Source organism: Macaca mulatta, chromosome 13 (genome assembly GCF_049350105.2).
Source record: "Macaca mulatta isolate MMU2019108-1 chromosome 13, T2T-MMU8v2.0, whole genome shotgun sequence".
Taxonomy (NCBI): domain Eukaryota; kingdom Metazoa; phylum Chordata; class Mammalia; order Primates; family Cercopithecidae; genus Macaca; species Macaca mulatta.
The window spans coordinates 18,586,872-18,608,838 of record NC_133418.1 but is presented as its reverse complement, the minus strand read 5'-3'; the positions used below and the strand labels follow the sequence as shown (position 1 = coordinate 18,608,838).

The 21,967-nt window shown below is 48.6% G+C and overlaps 1 long non-coding RNA gene across 2 annotated transcripts in view; it reads right to left on the bottom strand.

The window, feature by feature from the left end:
* Positions 1–1,186: 1,186 nt before the first annotated feature.
* Positions 1,187–21,967, bottom strand: part of LOC114676083 (uncharacterized) — a 38,147-nt gene continuing 17,366 nt past the window's right edge. The window contains exons 4-7 of one of the 2 annotated variants that reach the window (XR_013402625.1): positions 11,134–11,251; positions 8,361–8,610; positions 6,845–6,993; positions 1,187–1,313 (exon numbers count right to left, since the gene is read on the bottom strand). This is a non-coding gene — a long non-coding RNA (uncharacterized LOC114676083). The remainder of the gene's footprint in view (positions 1,314–6,844; positions 6,994–8,360; positions 8,611–11,133; positions 11,252–21,967) is intronic. The other variant, XR_013402626.1, reaches the window with a different exon arrangement.

Here is a 21,967-nt window from a genome sequence, read left to right as displayed (position 1 = left end):
GATTCACCTCCTTCCGGGCAGAAGGGTGCATCTTTCCATCACGGGGTCTTCACGCGAGCCGGCCCAGGATTTGCAGAGTGGGTGAGTCTAACGTTGATGATACTTTCTCAATATTCCCTTCACACCCTTCCAAAAACAAGAGTACTGCCAGCTTCTTACCGAGGTTGTAATGAGCAAAATATTTTTCTCTTATTTGTCACTTTTTAACGTAATACTAGTGGAGAATGTGACTCTACATGTACACTGTAAGCACCCACACCGTGAACATTCTGCTCTCCCGTGACTGTATTCACAGGTCACAAGGACAAAACTTCTCCATAGTAGCCAAAATATATACATTTATTTATTTATTTATTTATTTATTTATTTATTTATTTATTTATTTATGTTAACATGACTTCCACTCATCTGAAAGTCACAGATGTGGCTTTTCCTTCATAAAAAGATCCAAAGGATCCACAAGCCAGGTTTAATAAACACGTTGGTCCAGGTAGGAAAATGATCCTTCAGTCTCCCTCCCCTCAAAGACCAGGGCAGCCAGGAAACTGCGCTCTCCAGTCAATGACAGCTGGCAGGATTCCCTAAGTAAGCAACCGGAAGATTCCCATCTCGCAGAGCACGCCTTTGAAGACAAAGAACATACTACCCAACTGAGGACTGAGGCAGTAAAGAAACATGTTTTCGGCCGGGTGCGGCAGCTCCCGCTTGTAATCCCAGCACGTTGGGAGGAGGAGGCAGGCGGATCACAAGGTCAGGCGATCGAGACCATCCCGGCTAAGACGGTGAAATCCCCGTCTCTACCAAAAATACAAAAAATTAGCCAGGCGTGGTAGCGGGCACCTGTAGTCCCAGTTACTCGGGAGGCTGAGGCAGAAGAGAGGAGTGAAGCTGGGAGGCAGAGTTTGCAGTGAGCCAAGATCACGCCACTGCACTCCAGCCTGGGCGACAGAGCAAGACTCTGTCTCAAAAAAAATAAATAAATAAATAAAAATAAAAATAAAAATAAATAAAAGTAAAAATAAAAATAAATAAAATTAAAAATGTGTCCTCATGTTTTGGCCTTTGAGACAAAGCCTCTTATTTAATCGAGTTCTGACTGAATTTGACTCACAGTACTCTGGCAGATTCTTCATTTTCTGGTGAGATAGACGAATGTCGCAGGGTGAGGGCAATGCCAGCCCTTTCAGGGTCAACTTTTTGAGGAGTGATGTCTGGCAGAACACAATCCAACACCATAGTAGGATCCCCCACCCAACAACTTAGACGCTTTCTGGTACTTACTCTGTCTGCTTGTTTCCCTTTCTTGAATTCAGCTGAGGGGAAAAAAAAAACAAAAAAAATCAAAACCAGAAACGAACAGCCCATGTGTTTTTGTGTCTGAAAAGTTAATACATCCACATCCAACTTTCTAAATGAGACACGGCAGGTATGATGGTCACCGAACAGTGGCCACTGTTGACAAAATGCAAAGTCTTCTGCAAACATGAACGAGTTTCTAGGAATACGAAAGTCAAGGGAATTTACTCCACATATTAAAGCTGTCAAGGGTGCTCATCAAAAATGTACTTAGAGGTTTTCCTTTAAAGTTATTTTTGAAGATTTTTAAGTTGCAATACTTAAAAGCCTCTGGGAAAAGAAAGGATACAGCTATCTGGAAGATTTATACTAAATGATTTTCATGTCTTTTTGATAAAGTTAAATAAGATCAGCCTTGAAGTAATGGGTTCCACTACTCTGAGGCTGTGGATGGAATCCACACCACGAGACAATTGAATAAACAGCAAGGCTGCACACACAGGATGCAGGCAGTGAGCCAGCCTGACTATAGTCATGTTCTGGGTCAGTTCTACCCAGTTCTGCCCAGGCCCCACTGGAGATGAAAACCTGCCCTGTAGAAGTCTTCAATCCCCACCTTTCAAAATCTAATCCTCTTCAACTGAGGCCCGAGTCCAAAAATCTACTGACATCTTAGCCCGCGTTAGACCAGCTGTCCCCCAGCCTTTTTGGCACCAGGGATGGGTTTCATGGAAGACAATTTTTCTGGGGGCTGGTTTTGAATTGCAACTGTTCCACCTCAGGTCAGGTATTGGATCCTCATAAGGAGCACCTCCGAGATCCCTCACATACAGTTTACAATAGGGTCCCAGCGCCTAGGAGAACATGCGGCTTAAAAGAGGGTCCCAGTGCCTAGGAGAACACGCGGATTATGATAGGGCCCCAGCACCTAGGAAAACATGCGGCTTACGAACAGGTATTATATCTACGAGGGCAGGTATGAAATGAATTGGTAAAGCCAAAATCCACCGGATCTACCACTCCAAAACAAACACCACTCTCCAATATTGATGTGAGCCAAAAACATGGAAGTCCTGAGGGCCCACACTGACCACAGCCAGACACCACTTCTGCAAGAAGCAAGCAAGCGCCTAGAGATCACCCGTGATGACCCAGGAGAACAGTTTGAGCAGAGACAAATGTGAAGGAGAGGCATATAGGCCAGGGTGCTGGGTGTGCCCGTCTTTGTGACCTCACTGAGATTGCTGACCTCTAGCCCTTGGTGTCTGTCCTATGGAGGAGGTAGCCCCCAAATCCCTGCCTCCCTTCAGCACTGACTGAGGTGGCCCTGAAGTCTCCCCAGGGCTGAGACTGCTTCTAAATCCTGTTAACTGCACATCCACATAAAAAACAAAAAACAAAGTATCAAGTACGCAGACGGGAAAACAAAAATACGTGAATCCTCCCTTATTCAACAGGCATTTAAAAAGTAACAGGAAAATTGTGATAGGCTTTAAACAACCACCAGCTATCACGTCCTGTTGACATGTTTTAGCTAATCAGGAACATCTTTACCAAGCACCTGTGTGTTCAGGAAATCAGTTGACAGGTCCCAAATAACCTCGGAGCCTGCGACCTGGCCCCCACTCACGCACATCACCTCTCCAGAAGAACCAGCCCTGGACACCTTTCAAATGGTGAGGAACAGGAACAAGGGTAGCTTTCCCTCAACACCACAAAACAAGTTCGACCCCGAGGAGCCCGGAGAACAGCGACGTTTGTTTAGATGCTTTCCCACTGACCTTGTCAGAGGGAACGTTCCCATCCCACACGGCCCAGTGTTTTACTCTCCCTGGGATACCAGCAGCCATCAACTCTCAACAAGCTGGAAACAGAGGCCAAGCTGACAGGAGGCCTCTCTCCATTCGCTACTGAATTCGCTCAGGACACGGATGTTCCCAAACACACACGGCCCCGAGTATTCCACACCTGGAGAACATTCAAACAACAGACGCTGCAAAGACGTTCCCCTAAAGAGAAACTCAGTTTCTAACTTCCCTTAGGGAAAAATATGAGATCCAGAACTTTCCAAAAAATCAAGTGTGGGATGAAGCCACTCACCTCTGGCACTTCCTAACCTTGCCTTCCCACAGGTGCTCAGGCATGGCCCCGTGACAGCCCCGTCCACCCAGGATGGCAGCAGGGCTCAGGCAGCCAGCACCTGGGCAGCTGGCGAAGCAACCCTAGGGTGAAAACGGCATCCCAGGCACCACTTCCCGGAGCCCCTCAGCAAGAAAAACAGAGGCGGGACAGAACTGAGGGCTGACTTGAGGCTGGGGAGCCATAGACCCACACAGCTCAATCATCAGACATGCTCTTCTGTGGACAGAGCCCAGGGTGAGGCCAGCACAGAGACTCTCGTGCCGGCTCCATGAACCAGCGTCCTCCAGGGCTGCAAGTTTGTGATCACAGCTTCAGAATTTGGTTGCAGAATCTTCTGGAATCAAAGACACACCAAACTGTAAAGCTGCCAGGACAGCAGGGCCCAGGAGCAGGCTCAGGGGAGGACCACGTAGAAACCCCACACACAGCACACACGTGTGCATGCTTACTCCACACATGCCACCCCTTCACCCAATACTATACGTGCAAACGCATGTATGCACTCCATACACACCCTCAAATACACTCACCAAATATGATGCGTGCACACACTCCACACACACCCTCAAATACATACGACACACATGAACATGCTCACTCCACCCACACCTGCTAAATACACTCACCACACACGCACAAACGTGACACACCTGCACACTCATTCCAGACATCACACCCCTCACCAAGTACACAGCTGCACACAACCCCAAGTCCAGAACCTGCAGACTCCACAAGCTTTGGTTTCCCCCACTGTTTCTCTCATCACATGAGATCCACACACAGGTGTCATTTACTGACATCTAACACCCGGGGAGGCTCTTAGAACTGCAGTCACAAGTCAACTTCATTCAGGCATTCATCACCAGCCTCCTGAAGCCATCTCCTGTCCCCACGGGGAGCTGGGGCCGAGACCAGAGACGTTACTGGGCTTACAGATCCCCAGGCTGGAAACCCAGCAAAATCAGGAGGGCTCGGCCACGGCCCTGGAGGGAGATGGGTACTGGCTCAGGTATGCGAAATATGAGTCCTCATTTCCATACAGTGTCACCTATGGCAGCATCAGGTGAAAGCCAGTGGTTTGGCATTCCTGGGATAGACAGTCCTGGAATTACAAGGGAAGCTTTTTACTCCTCTCCTCTGAACACATGAGGTCCTTGGTCCCCTCATATCTAACACTGGGAATCCGAATCGGTGACTCCTTGTCCACCTGAGGACCACCCAAGAGGATCCACACACTTGCTACAACAGCAGCACTGCACCTGGTCTGCAGGGGAGCAAAGCAAATCCCACCTTTATGACTAAAACTGGATTACCCCGACACTGGCAGCCTGCAGTGTGTATATCGTCAAGCTCCCACATCTGCACCACCTGCAAGAGGAACACAAGCCCTTAGTCCCAGGTTCTCAGGACGGCCTGTGAGGTGGATGCTGGCACCCTTCTCATCTCCCAGTGGAGAGGGGAGAAGGCCAGGGTCAGGCCTGGTGTATCAGGAGGGTCGGGGTTCAAACCCCATCTGCCTCACAAAGCAGCCCTTCCCGTTCAAGTGACTTCTATCATCAGCCTTAAAATGTACCACAGTTACCAGCAATTCTGAGTGCTGTTCCTTGGGACGTCAGAAGCAAACATTTTGTTAGAAAGATTTTGCCAAGTCTGCTTTCAAAATCCTGTGTTATGAAATGACTAATGAAAATTTGAGCTATGAAATAAAGCACATAGTTAAATGAATCCCAAAATGACTATCGCGAAGGAAGTTTTAATTTGAAGTGAAAAATATCCTCTAAATGACATCAGCCAGAATTATCAATCATTACTGATCCCATATGCTTCATGAATTATACAGCATCATCTCAGATATGAACTTAAAACCGTTAGCTGAATGCACATGTCAGCGCAACCAAAGTTCTGCTATAATAAGTAGCACAGGCGTCTCTGGAGAGGATTTTAATTGGGACTACAAACAATACGCATGATCGTGGTAAGAGCTTTCATGCTGGCTGTTCTGCAAGGTGCAACACAGAGAAACACCACTAACCTCAAAGAAACCTGCTGCTCTGTAATGAGATGAGAGATGAGAGATGATGTGGACGGACTACTGTAAATATTTGAAAAGGAGAAACAATGCAAGGAAAGAATCATACCAGTTACCCTTCACATTCTTAGAAAAAAAGATTTTTCTTTTGGGATGATTTAAAAAGAAAATGACATTTCTGGATTTTTTTTTTAACTTTTCTTTCTGAGACAGGGTCTTGGCTCTGTCGCCAAGATTGGAGTACAGCGGAGCAATCGCAGCTCACTGTAGCCTTAAGTGATCTTCCCACCTCAGTCTCCAGAGTAGCAGAGACCACAGGCACGCACCACCGCACTCAGCTAATTTTTCTGTTATACAGATGGGGTCTTGCTATGTTGTCCAGGCTGATCTTCAACCCCTTCACCTCAAGTGATCCTCCTGTCTTGACCTCCCAAAGATTTAGCCTAAGCGACCATTTCTTATTGGAAAACAGACATTAGAGCAAATGCATTTCTATAAGATTTTCTACCTTTTTTCACTGGGGAAAAAGGTAACTTGCCTCCAAGGGTTGGAGACAAAGACATTACTGCAGACAAGAGTGCTGTGTATCCCAGGAACCACTACACCACGAGGCACGGCCGTGCACCCTGGATGCCGGAGTAGCACATGAGGCTAGCACAGGCCGACGCCGGCCCTCTCCAGAAGCAGGTCTATCCTTCCCTCCTCTCCTCAGCCCCCTCTCCCTTCAGGCCTCAGTGGCTGCTGACAGGGGAGAGGCCACAACTAGAGGAGGCTCTCAACTCCACCAGGGACAGGAGCCCCGGATGCTGGGGACTCAACTACTGCCCTTGGCACCCACCTCCTTCTGGTTCAGCCTTCTCAGGACCCAGGCGTGGCCACTTTGACCCTCTTTCCCTTCTGTGGCTCCTACAAAAACCAGTCCAGCGAGCCCAGGCTGCCTCACACTCCAGGGACACCCGGCACAGGCCCCCTCCATGTCCTTATCCAAGCTCCTGGGGCCAGAAGGGTCTTGCAATATTTCACTTTCCAGTTGAGCATCCCCAGCCTGAAATCCAAAGTGCTCTGAAGGGTATTTCCTTCAAGTGTCATGGGGAAGCTCGGAATGTTTCAGGTTTCAGAGCATTTTGGAGTAGGGACTCTCAGCCTTAATTTGAACCTCTTCAAGGAAGCCACACACTGAAGCCCCCGATGTCCACCCTACACAATCCCAGCACACCCTCTGAAGTCCTCAGCAACAGATTTTCTTTCTTCAAAAATAACCACAAGTCACAAACTCACACGCAATCACAGAAGGGGGTTGTGGACACCCGCACAGACGATGAAATTTAACTGTCACATTTTTACCTGGGTAATTTAAAGTCATTCCTCAAAACACACCTGTTTTACTAAGTTGCATTTTAAGGTGAACACACACAAATCATTCCAGGGAAACAAACGTCTCTTTGGGCTGCGTGTGGTTTCTTGACTCCCGTGAATAACTCAGCGTTCACCCTCACTTCTGGATAAGGGAGACGATGCAAAGAAATCTGTTAAAACCAAGACATGAAAACAAGTTTAAGAAGGGTTTGAAAGGTTCCTCCTGTCCCCCCGGAGGGGAGATGAGGACGCCTGGAAAGCTCATGGGGGACAGGAGCACAGCCTCCTCGGTGTGCCATGGACGCCACCTCGCCAAGCCTCGGAGAGGATGATGCCTGGAAGACTCACAGGGGTGGGAGCACAGCCTCCTCAGTGCTTTCTACACTCAGCAGCTTCAGAAATTCCCGTAGAAGCAGAACACATGAGAATTGAGACTGGAACACCCCAAAGAAAGGGGACGAGGGGTCAAAAAAAGCATTCGATCATTACCAAGGAGCGCGGGCATGAAGCCGCTTCAAAGACCGTGTGAGAAGTCACTCATAGGCGTTTCAGAAAATAAGGGTAGTGTGGGATTGCTCGATTAGCTCAAACAGGCTGCCGTCCCTCAGGCCATGAAGTCCCTGAGATGAGCCTCTCAGTGAGCAGAAGTCACTCGCATCTCTGCCAGAGAAAGTACTACAAGCCGACATATAACGTCATGAAACCTGGGCTTCAGCCTGTCGACAACAGTGAGTCTGACACGGTACATCCCTCCAGATGGTCAAAGACCCCAGGGATTCATCAGACAACCTCAAAGGGCTGTGTCTGTCCAGCCCCTTTTCCAAGTTCTGGATGATTTTTCCTAATATACTATAAGCAGCATGTTCCAGTAGAGACGCCATTCAGTGACTCTGGGTCCTCTTAATTTTGAAATTAGAAACACACTTGGCCAGGCACAGTGGCTCATGCCTGTGATCTCAGTACTTTGGGAGGCTGAGGCAGCTGGACTGCTTAAGTCCAGGAGTTCGAGTCCAGCCTGGGCAACATTGCAAAACTCCATCTCTACAAAAAATACAAAAATAAGTCAGGCATGGGGACACGTGGAACATGTGCCTGTGGGTCCTGGCTACCCAGGAGACTGAGGCAGGAGGATCGCTTGAGCCTGGGAGGTTGAGGCTGTAGTAAGCTGTGCTCACACCACTGTCTGGGCAACAAAAAGGGTTTTTTTGCCTGTCTCAAAAACATCAGAGATAAAGAATTATATACCTGACTAGGCCAAAATAAAAGAGGCCTTGTGGAACGACCTGAAACACAGCTGCAAATTCTGGCAGGGCCTCCCCTGGCTTGATTTGTGGTGAGTGTAGGACCACTCTGAAGGATAGGACCCCAGGCATCTTCCGATACTAGACCTTACAGTACAACTTCCCATCGCTGGACAGAACACTGGCCTTGGAGCCTGGGACACCCTGGGGCAGTGCCACCATCCGGAGGCCTCCATGGCACAAGGAGCCCCTACCATCATGAAGCCTGGGACGTCCATCAGAGCAGTGCCACCTACCTCAGGCCGCCATACCAGAGGAGCCTGGACATCATGAAGCCTGGGACATCCTGGGGCAGTGCCACCAACCCGAGACCGCTGTGACACAAGGGGACCCTAGTGCCACTGAGAGGCTGCACAGCAGGTCCAAGCCCAGGCCAGGAGTGAAGAGGCTCCATATCCTTTCCATCCCTCTAACTGAGTCCACAGACGTCTTGGAGCAGAAGTGCATCACCCTCAATGTCCACGGGTAAGTTTTTGGCCACAGAATCTGGAAGCATAAAAGATAGTTCTGGGCTGGTTGGTTGCCGGCTCGGATCTGTCCTCTTTCCACACAAAACCTGGCTCACACCAAGCAGCGTCTAAGTCCTGGAAGACCTGCTAAACACAAGTGCAGTTACAAAGCGGAGAAACTGGAGGGGGCCGGGCTGTGCTCCAGTGGCCACCAGCGTTTATCAGGAAGACCCCGGGCCTTACAGGGTCCAGGGCAAGGACTTCCTGGCAACCAGGACATGGAACAAGAACACATTCCCTGGTCCTGTTGAATATGAATCGGGTAAGAGCCGATTCCCTCCCTCGGAGGACTGAGCAACGCCCCACAACACCTTGCTATGGGTACGTTATTACATACGTTGGTATGGGTATGTTATTACATACGTTGGTATGGGTATGTTATTACATACGTTGGTATGGGTATGTTATTACATACGTTGGTATGGGTCTGTTATTATCTCCAAAAGGGTACTGTTCTGAATCCTGTGATGTAGAATGATAGTTAGCAACCCTGTTTCAGGGCATATCTAGAAAAAAGCAAAATAATGACTACACAATTTTTAATTCTTTGTAAATTATAACTATTACCATGAAAATTCTAAAAATGTGAAAATCTTCCCAACTGTTATTGGACAAGCTTCAAAATAAATACCCTGGCCTTGCTTGCCACATCCACAGATGTGCCAAAATAAATGAAAATATAGCCCAAGTTAGTAGAATCGAAACCTGAAGATGTACAAGCCGTCCCTGCCTCGCTATCTATACATCATGTAGAAATTTAAGAGCAGGTAGTGACACTGCAATGCAAGGCTCAAACCAACTGGGTATTTGGAAACTTCTATGCAAATTGGCATTTTCGGTTTTTAAACACGGTGTTATTTGTACTTCAAACAGGTAACTGTTTGGTTCCCTTGGAAAAAATATAGCCATAAACCTAGTCTAAAAAAAAAAATACCGGAGTGGGTATGAGAGAGAGTAGCTCAGAAATTTTAAAAGTGTCCACAGGGAGCAGTGCCTCATGCCTGTAATCCCAGTACTTTGAGAGGCAGGCCCCACGGGGCCTTTGAGGACACCGGTCTCCTCTGCTGCCTTCCTCCTGGACTGACCCCACGACATTCACTGGGTTTCCACCCCTGTCTCATTCAACATCCCAAGGGTGGTCTTCATCCTCATCTGGGGCTCAGCTCTGCCCCAATTTCCTAAATCTCTGCCTTCAGAGCCTGAAAACACCCACGCCCAGGGTCACCCTAAGTCCACGTTTACCCCAGAGAGTCCCAATTTTATGTTTTGCCAGCATCGCCTTAGTGATAATTTATCCTGTCAATTCCAACTGCCTTCACACCTCACCCCCTGCTGTCTCCCAACAGACCCCACTCAGATGCATATGCCCCAGACCCCACACCCATGCTGTGCATGCTTCGCTGCTCTGCCCATGTGGAGACCACCTCTCTTTCTTGAGGAATCAGCTGGCGATCATCTCCTTGTGGAGGGCTGCCCTGACTTCCAACTCTCTCCAGCAAGGGCAGAAGCCGTCCTCGGTATTTCCCCAAAACTCAGGCCAAGTATGAAGATGGCGCAGATGCTAGCTGTGCCTGGGATGCCATGGGCAGTGTCCCCAGATGCTCTGCACATGGCCCAGGGCACCGCCTGAACACAGCAAGTGCTGAAGAAATCAAACTGACGTGCGCTGACCTCTGATAGGGCCCCCTTCACCGTCCACATCTGTCTCCCCTCTGGACAGTAAAATCCACAAGACAGGGAGGGCTTGTCTCACTCATCTTCAAACTCCCAGGGTCACCCTGGTAGGTAAAGGGGACTCAAATGTCTTCTGAAGGAAGCGACTGGTTAGCTGCCGAGTTAAAGGGCCTCTGAAATTCAGAGCTCTGCATAGGAGTCCAGCACACTTTATTATGAATGACCCCAACCACGGCAGAAGTGGCCGTGGAACCAGTGCTAACCAATTCAGAGTTTGTTCACTGTTTCTCAGTTCATTATCACAACTCATTCTCACAGAGCAGCCACGCACAGATCCTCAGACGTCTACACAGAGTGGGCCGATGGCGCCGAGTCACGTCAACGTCCTGTTGCAGACTGGGAGACACCGGTCAGACACGGACCCAGGCAGAGCACAGACCTCGCGTTAAATTGGCTCCGTGTAAACAGCACTCCCTGAGGCCCTTTCCTATCTGCACAGCTTCTACAAATTCAACTCTCGCACCTGACACCTAAGAATACTGCACACCCCCATGTGAACCCCCCCATTTACCTCCCAAATGACTTGGCATGGCCGAGTACAAAAAAGTTCAACATAAGGGAACTGGAGGGCATGTGCGGCTTTCTCGAGTCCCTGCTGCTTCCTAATGGGAGGGCCCAATGCTTCACACCCCGAGTGAAGGGCGGGTCTCTTCGGCCCCCCGGCTTTGACCTGGAGCTAATCAGCATTAAGTAATTTCACTTTCCAGGACCAACTTCAAAGGCCTGCAAAGCCAGAGAAGGGAGAGGAGATGGAACACGCCCTCACCTCAGACCTGCTGCAAGCACGTACTTCTCAGATGCATCCCAAGGTGCACAGCGTGTCCGTTGCCTGTTTCACATCCATCGACCTGCAGGTCTTCTATGTGGCATCAGCCTCCTGGGCACTGGAAACAAGAGGAATAATGGCAAGTCCCCTCTGCAGCAAAGGTGAGGAAAAGGGACCCGACGCAATGGAACTGGCCTTTTTCTGACAGTCTCAAAACAGAAGGAAAATACTGTACAGCCAACTTCCCCTCATGCAGGTTTATTTACCTGTGACTCAGAGGCCATGACAGACAACTTCAGGTTCTCACCGATTCCTATTTTCCCCATCCAGGAAGCCTTTGTTTTTAATCGTACGAACTTGCCATTTTGTAGACCAAAAACAGCAAATATTGGCAGTTTCCTACAGTTCAACCGAATAAAATAGGATCATGGCCTTTTGTGAAACCATGAAGAAAAGGTGGGTATCTCAATACGTGTTTCCAGACTGGCTTTGTTCCTGAAGCACTAACTCTGTTCACTCAGGATTTTAGACACTGAAGAATAAACATCAATATCCCACCAAGAAAACCAAAAGGATGAAATAATTTTGCATCCACCTTGGAGCCCTTTTTGGACAAGGCAGGACACAAACTTTTAAAAAGCTGCAGTTGTCCCTCTGCATACACAGGGACATGGATTCCAGAACACCCTCCGAGTTTGCCCAAATCTACGTATCCACAGGACTCGGCCGCCACCCTATGGAACCGCATGTAGGAAACGTCAGCCCTCCACAAAGCCAGGTTTTTTCAGTAAGGTTTGGTTGGAAAATAATTAACATAAGTGATCCTTCGAAGCTCAAAACCCATGTTGTTCAGGGTCAGCTGCATTTACTACTTGTGTCGTATCTGAGGCCTGAAAGCCATCATTCTCGATACCTTAACGTGATGGTTAACAAACTAACTGTTCTGATTAGAAAGAGGAAAAAGCTAATTTTTAAGCTGACAACGAGAGTGGATGTGCTACGGTGAACGGAGAACAGACCTAAGCAAGCACCAAGGCTGGGGTGACTGCCTGTGCTCAGACCCACAAGGGCGTGTTCCTCCATCTCCCTCTGCTGAAAGGGATAACCGCTTCTCCCCCACGAGTAAAGGGCCTTTTTTAAATATTCACACGAGAAGTGCTATGAAAAGCTGAAAGGTCACAGATAACATTTTTAAAAATAAACGTTAACGTAAGCATTTAACAAGCCCATTATAATTTTAAAAATATATATATATTAAGTTCTTGGGTGTGGTGGCTCATGGCCGTAATCTCAGCACTTTGGGTGGCCGAGGTGGGCGCATCACCTGAGGTCAAGAGTTTAAGACCAACCTGGCCAACATGGTGAAACCCCGTCTCTAAAGAAAATACGAAAATTAGCCAGGCATGGTGGCAGACGCCTATAGCCCCAGTTACTTGGGAGGCTAAGGGGGGAGAATCACTTCAACTCGGGAGGGAGAGTTTGCAATCAGCCAAGATCATGTCATTGCACTTCAGCCTGGGCATTGAGTGTGAAACTCCATTCCAAAAAGAAAAAAAAATTATAAAGTTTTCCTTCTAATGAACCTATCATTCAGCCACCGAGGTATACTATAGCTACTTATTCAACCATGAGATACACCACAGGAGATATAGGCGAACAGGACACAGTTCTCTGAAAGAAGGCTGCACCCTCAACAGAAGGGAGCCACACACTCCGAATGGAATCGGCATAGGGAACAGATGCTGCTGCAGGTGGAACTGGCTGCACAGAGCACCCGCTCAAGTGTCTGAGAAACAAGGAGCCGTTGATGCCATCACCTTCCATACCTGAGCTGGGGTAGTGGGGAGCCTGTCATCACCACCACCACCACCCGGACAAAGAGCCCCAGAACCACACAACGAGCTTACAAACTCACCGAGGCGATGACCGAGCAATGTGCGTGGAGTGATGCGAACACGCAGACGTCAGGGCCACGCGCAGCGTTGGTTTTGTGCATCAACCTGAGCGTGCCCGGGGTGCCCAGATGGCTGGTTCTGCATTATTTCTGTGTGAGATGCATGTTTGCCTCTGGACTGAGTGGAGACCCATCCTCGCCGGTGTGGGGGACACCACCCCATCCACCCAGGGCCCGAGTAAAACAGCAAGGCGGGGAAAACTGGGTTCACTCCACCTATCTGGCTGATGGGCCAGTGACATTTGTCTTCTGCAGCCCATGCTCCTGGGTCTCAGCTCCTCAGACCCGGGTGGGATCTGCACCCTCCGCTTCTCAAGTCTTCAAGCCACACCCTCCCAGGACTCTAGCTTGCAGGCTGTGGGTCCTGGGGCTTCTTGGACTCCGTACCCCTGCAACAGCCCTCCCGCTGGAGACACATGCACACCCGGCTGGCTGTCTCTCTGGAGAGCCCTGACCAGAAGCCGCCCCTAAAAGTGGTCTTCAGAGTTTCTTTCTAGCCCTAAGATCCTAGCGCCCCTCCTACAATTCTAGGCGGAAAGGTGAACGGAGACCAATGGACAGAGTTGTGTGCGAGGACACGCCAGGCAGCAGCACTGGGCAGGAGGGCACTAACGCTCACTAAACAAAAAATCAATGTTGCTTGCCACAAAAATGAGAATCGTCAAGATTTCTTCAAACAGAAATGAGTTTGTTTCATGATTTGCTCTTAATACATAAGAAAGCATAAAAGTAGGTCTATTAACAATTACGTAAATCTTTAGAGGCCCTTGAACTACTTCTGTCCCTTTGTGTTTTTATACAGAATAAGCCTGAGGTTAAAGAGAATATCATCACTGGCCACAGCTGGGGCCACGCGAGGACACAGCTTATACCCCCTGAGGTCCCTGGGTGCCCCGAGTCCTTCCCTTGCTATTTATGGAAATATGGGAGAAACCAGGAGGTCTGAGCATGGACCTGGCCGTGCTCCCAGGGGCCGAGGAAAGCACCCATCTGTCCAGTCTTCCCTCCACCCCGCGGTTCCCTCCTACCCAGCCACTTGGGCTGACGTGGCTCATGCACTCAGCAGCGCCATCATTAAACGTTTAGCTTCGCATCACGAGGGCCTCCTCTGACCACTCCTGAACCTACAGTCAGCACTAGTCTACAGGACACGCGTGGACAAGGTTGATGGATCATGGCCTCCAACGAAGAAGATGCCAGGCAAGGAGTCAGAGAGCCGGGGATGGAGCAATACTCACCCACGGAGGCGAAGGCCAAAGCGGCCACCACCGAGGACCTCCCTTCCTACCCTGAGGGCAGCTCACCCAGGGAAACGAAGGCCGACACCGCCCACCACTGAGGGCCTCAAGGGCTCTCCCCACCCTGAAGGCGGCTGCGGTCACATTTCTCATCGCACCAAGAGACCCTTGTATTGAGCACAAATCTTTTCAACCTTCAAATCAATAAGGAATCACAACACGGACATTCCCTCAATCCAAATGGCCAGCCCACAAAACAGACATGCAATCATACACATTTCCTGTGGGAAAATCAGTCAGTCCCTGGAGCCTTGCGCCAGGGGTGGGGGAGCAACATGAGGAGATGCCGCAGCCCCAGCCTGGCTCTTCCCTCTACAGCTCCTTTTCCCTTCTCTTCCCACCGCCCCTTCCCACCCTCTCCTAGCCTCAGAGGCTCCTTCCTCAAATTCTTTCCCCTTGATGAAGTCATTCATGCCCAAAATACAAGGCAAAGTCATGGGGGCTCAAGAGAAAATCCATACCGTGGCTCGCGTTTTAGATTCTCATAAGTTTGAGAATAACCAAGCAAGAATCTTTGGCATCTGAATGTGGTCTGAATGCATCTGAGCTCAATGTCCGGCACTGGCCCGGAGTGGATCATGGGTGTCTCGGACATCTTCGTAACTCTACACCAATTATTTTGAAACACCCTAGCAGAATAGAACCATGTGAATAGCTACTTCTCAGTTAAAATTAGGAAAAGACTCCAAAAGTTGCCCTCAAGGAACATCCTTCCCACGAGGAGTTTCTGCGAGGAGTTTCTGCATCGGCCCTTCAGGCACAGACAAGGCCCCCGGGCCCAACTTCCTCATCCCTGCATTATAAAGCAACAAAGACGGTGGGGAATAAAGCAAGTGAAGGAGTCAGTCCCGCACAAAACGGGCTCCAGAAGCCACAGCCACTCTCCCAGTGTGGGAGCCAAGTTCAGAGACCTGGAAACACCAGCATTCCCAGGGAGGAGGGCAGAACAAGTCATTTCCCCCTAGTTTAGGGAGACACCACCCCACGTCCTCCGGCCTTAATAGAAGAGAGACTTCACATAAATGATTTCAATGACTCCACCACACACAGAAAGTGGGCTAAGGGCTAACACACCCATTCAAATGCCTGGCAAAAACACATTAAATGAACACACAGATAAACAAGGTTCTCCTGTTATCCACGAAATATTCAGAAACAAATCCAGTAAGCAATCTCTTTGCAATCAAAAGACCAATTCAGAGGTGCAGATTAAAAAGAAACATACAACTGAACCATTAATACACACCAAGAACCACGTTCCAAGGAAGTGTTATCACATCACCACCTCCAAGCTGCAGGAAGAAGCACTGGCCATGGACCAGCTGTTCACTCGTGGGTCAGTGAACGAATGGCAGTGCTGTCCAGGACAACGATGAGATATTAACCTGAAAAGGGCAAAATGGCAGAGGCTGGAGGGACCTTCCAGGTAACCCGGCCCCTCAGTGGACAGAGGACCCCCGTAGGGCCACAGAGCCCAGAGCCCCAGTGTGTTCGGGGCAAGCACTCAACTGCAACCCTGATGATGCCCGAACGCCTTCTGCCCTTCTGCATCTCTGCCCCACTAACAGGGAATCCATAAATGCTAAGGAAATGTAATGCATTTCACAATACCTGTAGATTTTTAGCAAATTAAAGATAAACAGTGACAAACTTTGAGAATTAACCAAAATATAGTTCCAGTGAATGCCCAAACTCAAAGCTAGTCTCCAAGAGGTGATAAGCTGTGTGTGGTGGTTAACGCCTGTAGATCCCAGCAGTTGGGGAGGCTGAGGCAGGAGAATCACTTGAGCCTAGAAAGTTGAGGGTGCAGTGAGCTGTCATTGTACTACTGCACCCAACCTGAGAAACAGAGTGAGACTGTCAAAAACAAACAAACAAAAACAAATTAAAGGAGTTCAGATGAATTCGCCCATACCCTTTAAATTTTCATTTGGGTACATGGGGTGATCGAGTTCCTTTTTCCCTTGCAATAAATGAATAATCTAATAATTAAATATAATCTAACAATTACATGGGAAAATTTAATTATTTTCCCATTTCATTATTTCCTATCTCAGGGAAAAAGTTAAAATTATTCCCTGTTTCAGGGAAAAAGCTAAAAATCATTTTAAACCTTCCTTCCACAAAACAGTATACTCAGTCATCTCTGTCTGCTTGATCATGTGGAATTCAGCTTCACATGTCTACAATACAGTTTTTGTTAAACAGCGTTTATGTAGACAGGCAAGAGAAAGAAACATTTTGTCTATGTAGAAGCAGCAGAAGACACGTTTTAACAGAAAAGGGAGAAGATACCACCGTGTGAATCTGGAAATTCTGTCATCTTGTCCTCACACACAGAAAACACCCAAGCACGTGCCTAATGTCCAACAGGAGCACAGAAAGGACAGGGGTCCCTCCAGTTGTTTAATGACCAGCCCCCACATGTCACCGCCACATAACAAAATCCACACGGCAACTTCAGCACGTTTCATTCACTATTCCATGGAAATCAGGCTGAAGAACATACAGATGTTTTGCCCACATTTAAAAATCCAAGTGTGGGACTCATAGAAATAAAACACATTATGGGTTCACTTAACTTTTCCAAATTTTTACTTGGAGAAACCTATAAAGTACTTGTCAGTTACATCCTTAAGTTTTTCAATAATTTTTATATGCAAAGGTCAGGCAAGACTTGTAAAGAGGTACACACATACGGCCCGGTGCAGTGGCTCACAACTATAATCCCAGCACTTTGGGAGGCCGAGGTGGGCAGATCACGAGGTCAGGAAACCGAGACCATCCTGGCTTACACGGTGAAACCCCGTCTCTACTAAAAATACAATTAGCCAGGCGTGGTGGCGGGTGCCTGTAGTCCCAGCTACTCGGGAGGCTGAGGCTGGAGAATGGCATGAACCCGGGAGGCAGAGCTTGCAGTGAGCTGAGATCGTACCACCGCACTCCAGCCTGGGTGACAGAGGGAAACTGTCTCAAAAAAAAAAAAAAAAAAAAAAAAAAAAGGAGGTACACACACACATCCACATTCTTCTCTCAGGGAGACGGGCCCTTTTTTAAGATTCCACATGTAAATGTGGTTGTCACCCTGCCTTTGAGAGGATGGGCTGTGTTTTAAGGGTGAACACACTTTCCTCCATGCACCAAGGATGCACCATGGAGGACAGTGCTGCCACCGCCTGCCCAGTCTCTGCTCAGGGTGGGGCAAAGGGAGCTCATTTGTCTCCCGTGTACACCATCAAAAAAAAAAAAAAAGAAAAGAAAAAAGATTTTGCTGCTTCATACTAGTAAAGTGGGCAGATTCTACATGCCAACTCTTATTCAAAGGTCGCCTAACACTGACTCAGGAACTCTGGCCCTGATGTGCTTGGAGTTTTAATGCTAACAGTGTTAAAGACCACTCCCCCAGGAGCTCTGAACAAGTACTCCAGGTATACACTGAACAAGACCACACACTCTCTGACCGAAATCTAACTTCACAGACCCAAACTACAGAACCACAGAAGACACTGCTTCTGTCCAACTTTGTGTTCTGCCGTCGTTTGTGTCCATTATTTCCTACAAACCATCTCATTAGAATTTAGGGCACACAAAAGGCCGATACAACAGGGTTACTTTTCAAAGGTTTGGAGGTGAAGAACAGATACAATGCATTAACTTCCTATTGCTGCTGCAACAAATTACCACAAATGCAAACCTCCTCTCAGCCCTGGAAGTCAGGAGTCCCAGGGCTGAAGTCAAGGGGTCAGTAGGTTGTGTTCCTGCCTGGAGTCTCCCAATTCATAGAGGCCACCATGCAGCTTGGCTTACAGCCCAACATCCCTTCTCCCACTGCCCCGGCCTCAGCCCTGCACCCCTCAGGCCCCTGTCCCACCCTTGGCCCCATGCCCCTCTGGCCCCCACCCCACACCCGCCCTCAGCCCCACAGCCCTCTGGCCTCTATCTCATCCTCAGGTCTCCTCCTCTGAGATGGACGACTGGACCCTAGACGGAGGGATGAACATTCTGAACAGAATCAACATAACTCAACATTTGAGTCGGAGAGGCCAAGCAGTAAGACTTTCAAAAAAGCTACCACAAAGTATGTAGCATGCCTGTAGTTCACAGCTGAGCGTGGCGTCATGAGTACGAGCGTGCGGCCACACACACCAGGCCCAAGTTTAAGATCAAATATAAGGAGCTTTCCACTGTGGTATTTAACTAGATCTTATTACAAAATAGCCTCCTGATTGCAGTTTTTATCGAAAAAGTTCTCTGTAATTAAAGAAATTAATTTTTCCCTAAAAGACATTTCTCTATCTATCGTCCCATAAAAACTAAATGGGCATATTGAAGAAAAAAGAGAAATGTTTGATTTAGGGGTTTGCCTACGACTTGGATAAGCATGATTTTCTTCTGGCCAAGCAGGGAGCAGCTGGACCAGACTGGAGGGAAGGAAAAACAAATTTCCACTCTGACCTCAGTTGGGCACCAGAGTCTTCCCTGTCAGAATATGGGTGTGGTGCTTCCCACACACCAGCCTCTGACAAAACTCAGCCCAAGGGTGTGTGAAAAGGCCGTCTACTTCTGAAAAATCTATAAAGTGCAGACACATCAAAAGCTTCCGAAGACTGTAAAGCACCAAGGAGACCACTACACCCTTGGAGTTTACAGAAAATGGTCAATATCACACGTGTCTGAGGTCCGGGATCAGCTCCCAGCTGCCGCGACGCCGTAAACGCAGCCCTGGCTTCCCCTCTGACGCAGAGAGCTGGTCACTCTGCCAGCAGCACTCAGAGCTTAGAACATTCTAGATGAAAGCAACGTGTTCCTTTTAAATTGGGGAACTGGGGCAGCACAACTGAAGCTCTACGACTATGTCAACTACTGGGTTTCGGGGTAGCATTAGGAAATCGTGGGAATCCAAATCTCAATTTCATACAGATTCACTGCAGGTTCCAGAATTTCCTGAAACATTCTTCCAATTTATCACTCAGGATTCCCTTGCCAAAGCTAATAAAGTCTAAATTCCTTACGGAAAAGCCACCATAAGCACCACCACAAATAAGATCAACTGACGCCCGCACTTTGCACCAAACGTAAACTGTTACTCACACAAGACTGTGCTGGAGGCAGCTCTCAGCTGAAGCCGAATCCGTGAGACTTCATTATCCCATTTTGGATCGAGTATGAAGACTGTCAGCAAACCAGGGCCCCAGTGTGTAGCAGAGAACAGATCCTCTGACGCCTGCCTGAACATTTCCTTCCCACCTGTCTTGGATACTGAACACCCTCAGAGCTATTGAGTCACCCACATTTGCAGGTCATTAATCCAGCCACCAGGATAACATAATTATGCAATAAAAATGCCTTCTCAGGGCTTTGTCATACTCAACAAGGCAGCTCAGAAGGCTTGGTAAGCCCAACAAAGGGGGAAGCGTCCCTCAAATAGACAAAGACCAAGGAAAACCGTGCAGAGACTCTTTCAAGAGAGGGCAGAGACAGAGCCCGCTGTAGCCTTTCAGGCCCTGCTGGCCGCAGCCCTGCGTTAGGTGGCACCATTTCCACGGATGCATCCTGCTGGGCCCATGTGAAAAGTCCCGCTGGCGAGAAACTCACCCCCACTTCCAGCTCCTGCAAGACCTGCTACAGCCCCACTCCACCCTGGGGGCCGACTGTGCAAGTTTTCCTGGCGAGACCCCTCAGAGCCTGCACAGCGTCTGAGACTGGGAAGCACCCAGGATCCAGAAACGCACAAACCCGTTCTCCTCGTGCTGCTTTCTGGGTTCCAAGTTGACTTCAGAACGAGTCCTGCATAAACCCCAGGCTGGGGAGCCAGCCACGGCCCAGCAGCACCCAGTTCATGTGCTCCACCCACCCCACAGAGGACCACGGAGGCCCCAGCATGCTCTGTCCGGGGCAAGACACCAGATACAGCCACAGTTCAGGGTTCTGCCACCCGCCCCGCTGCCCTAATTACCTACTGGGATCTGAATTCTCGTTGGTTGGAAAGGTGATCCCACAGCTCCGCTGCCCTAATTACCTGCTGTAATCTGAAATTGCATTGGTTGGGAAGGGGATCTCACTGCTCAAGCACTCCCTGCTGCCTCCTTGCAAACAACATAAAAAATCCAAAACCCCTCTTAAAGAACGTTTACTATAACCTCAAAACAAGACCAATCCTGAGACCAGGGAAGATACACACACACATCTGACAGCTGGTGGGCGTCAGTGACTGATGCCACGGCTTCCATGTGGCGTGTGAAGTGGGAGGCCTGTCACGGTGACTCAGGCTGGGGTCTGAATAGTGGTCTTCCAAGCAACTAGGCAACCAGGACGCACACCCCAAAACCCAAGTCCCCGCAGTCATGTACCTGGAAGAAATGCTGCGTGGCCATTGACACCAGTTGTGAACCAAGACCGATCTGTGTCCTGTGGTTCTCACAATGTCTGTACACGTCTGGGCCCAGCACAGGCACGCACGGCACCCTGCTCGCCCCCAGTGGGGCTCTCTCCTGCCAAGGGGGATGGCCCTGAAGTCCGTTGAGATTTCCAAAGCTCTACAAAGTCGTCCTTCCTCCTGCTTGTTCAGAAGGCCTAAAGCCCTGAAGACACCAGTGAGAATTGACCTAGCCTCTTAAGGCAGCTCAAACACCTAAACACAGGAACGCTGGACCTCTCTGCCCTTGGGAGCAGCCAATAACCCACTGGGCTAAGCAGAAGACACAGATGTCACATCCAGAAGGCAGTGGCACTCACGTTTGCATTCCAGGAGCCACCCTTGTGAGTCCCTTCAAGGCTTCCAAGTCCCACTTGATAGTTTTCATCATATCTCTATAACATCAGAGACATTATATCTCATGGTATCTATGAGATCCTCTCTACTTTTATGAGCATATATGCTCCCTGACTTACCATGGGATGAAACTGTTCCAATAAACCCAGTGTAAGCTGAAAATATCCTAAATAGAAAGTGCATTTGACATAATACTTTCAACTTACAATGGGTTCATCCAGAGGCAGCCCATCTCGGGCTGAACAATGCACTGAGTGTGACTAGTTCAAGCAATACTGGAGCAAGCTTTAAATATTAGCCACATTCTGTCAGGGCTGACTAATATGAAATCAGCATCAGTCTCATGTCTTGCAGCATCCACAGCTCATCTTCTTAAAACCACTTAAGATTTCATAATTAACTCAATTAAACAATGTAAGTCATCTCCTTGATCTTTGACATGAAGGGGTCATTTTCCCCCAAAATAGTACCTCTTTCCTTGACATGATTTAATCTGTGGTTAGAGTATTTAACAGGATTTCTTTCCTTCTTAGAAAATAAAATATACACCTTTCCAATATGAAAAACACTAACCGATAATGCTATAGCTTAACCAGGTCAAAAGCGTTTTTTGTTTTTTCTTTTAAAGTTAAAAAAAGAACCTAACTGCATCTTTGGACCTTATATGAAGTAGTGTCCAGGGTCACTGGGACCCCCACTTGGCCAGTGCAGCTGGGTACCAATTAAACCCAGAAACCCAAGAGTTCACTCAAAGCCCTTTCCCAGCTGTTCATCCTAGTGGGAGCCATGGGCACAAAGGAATGCGGCATT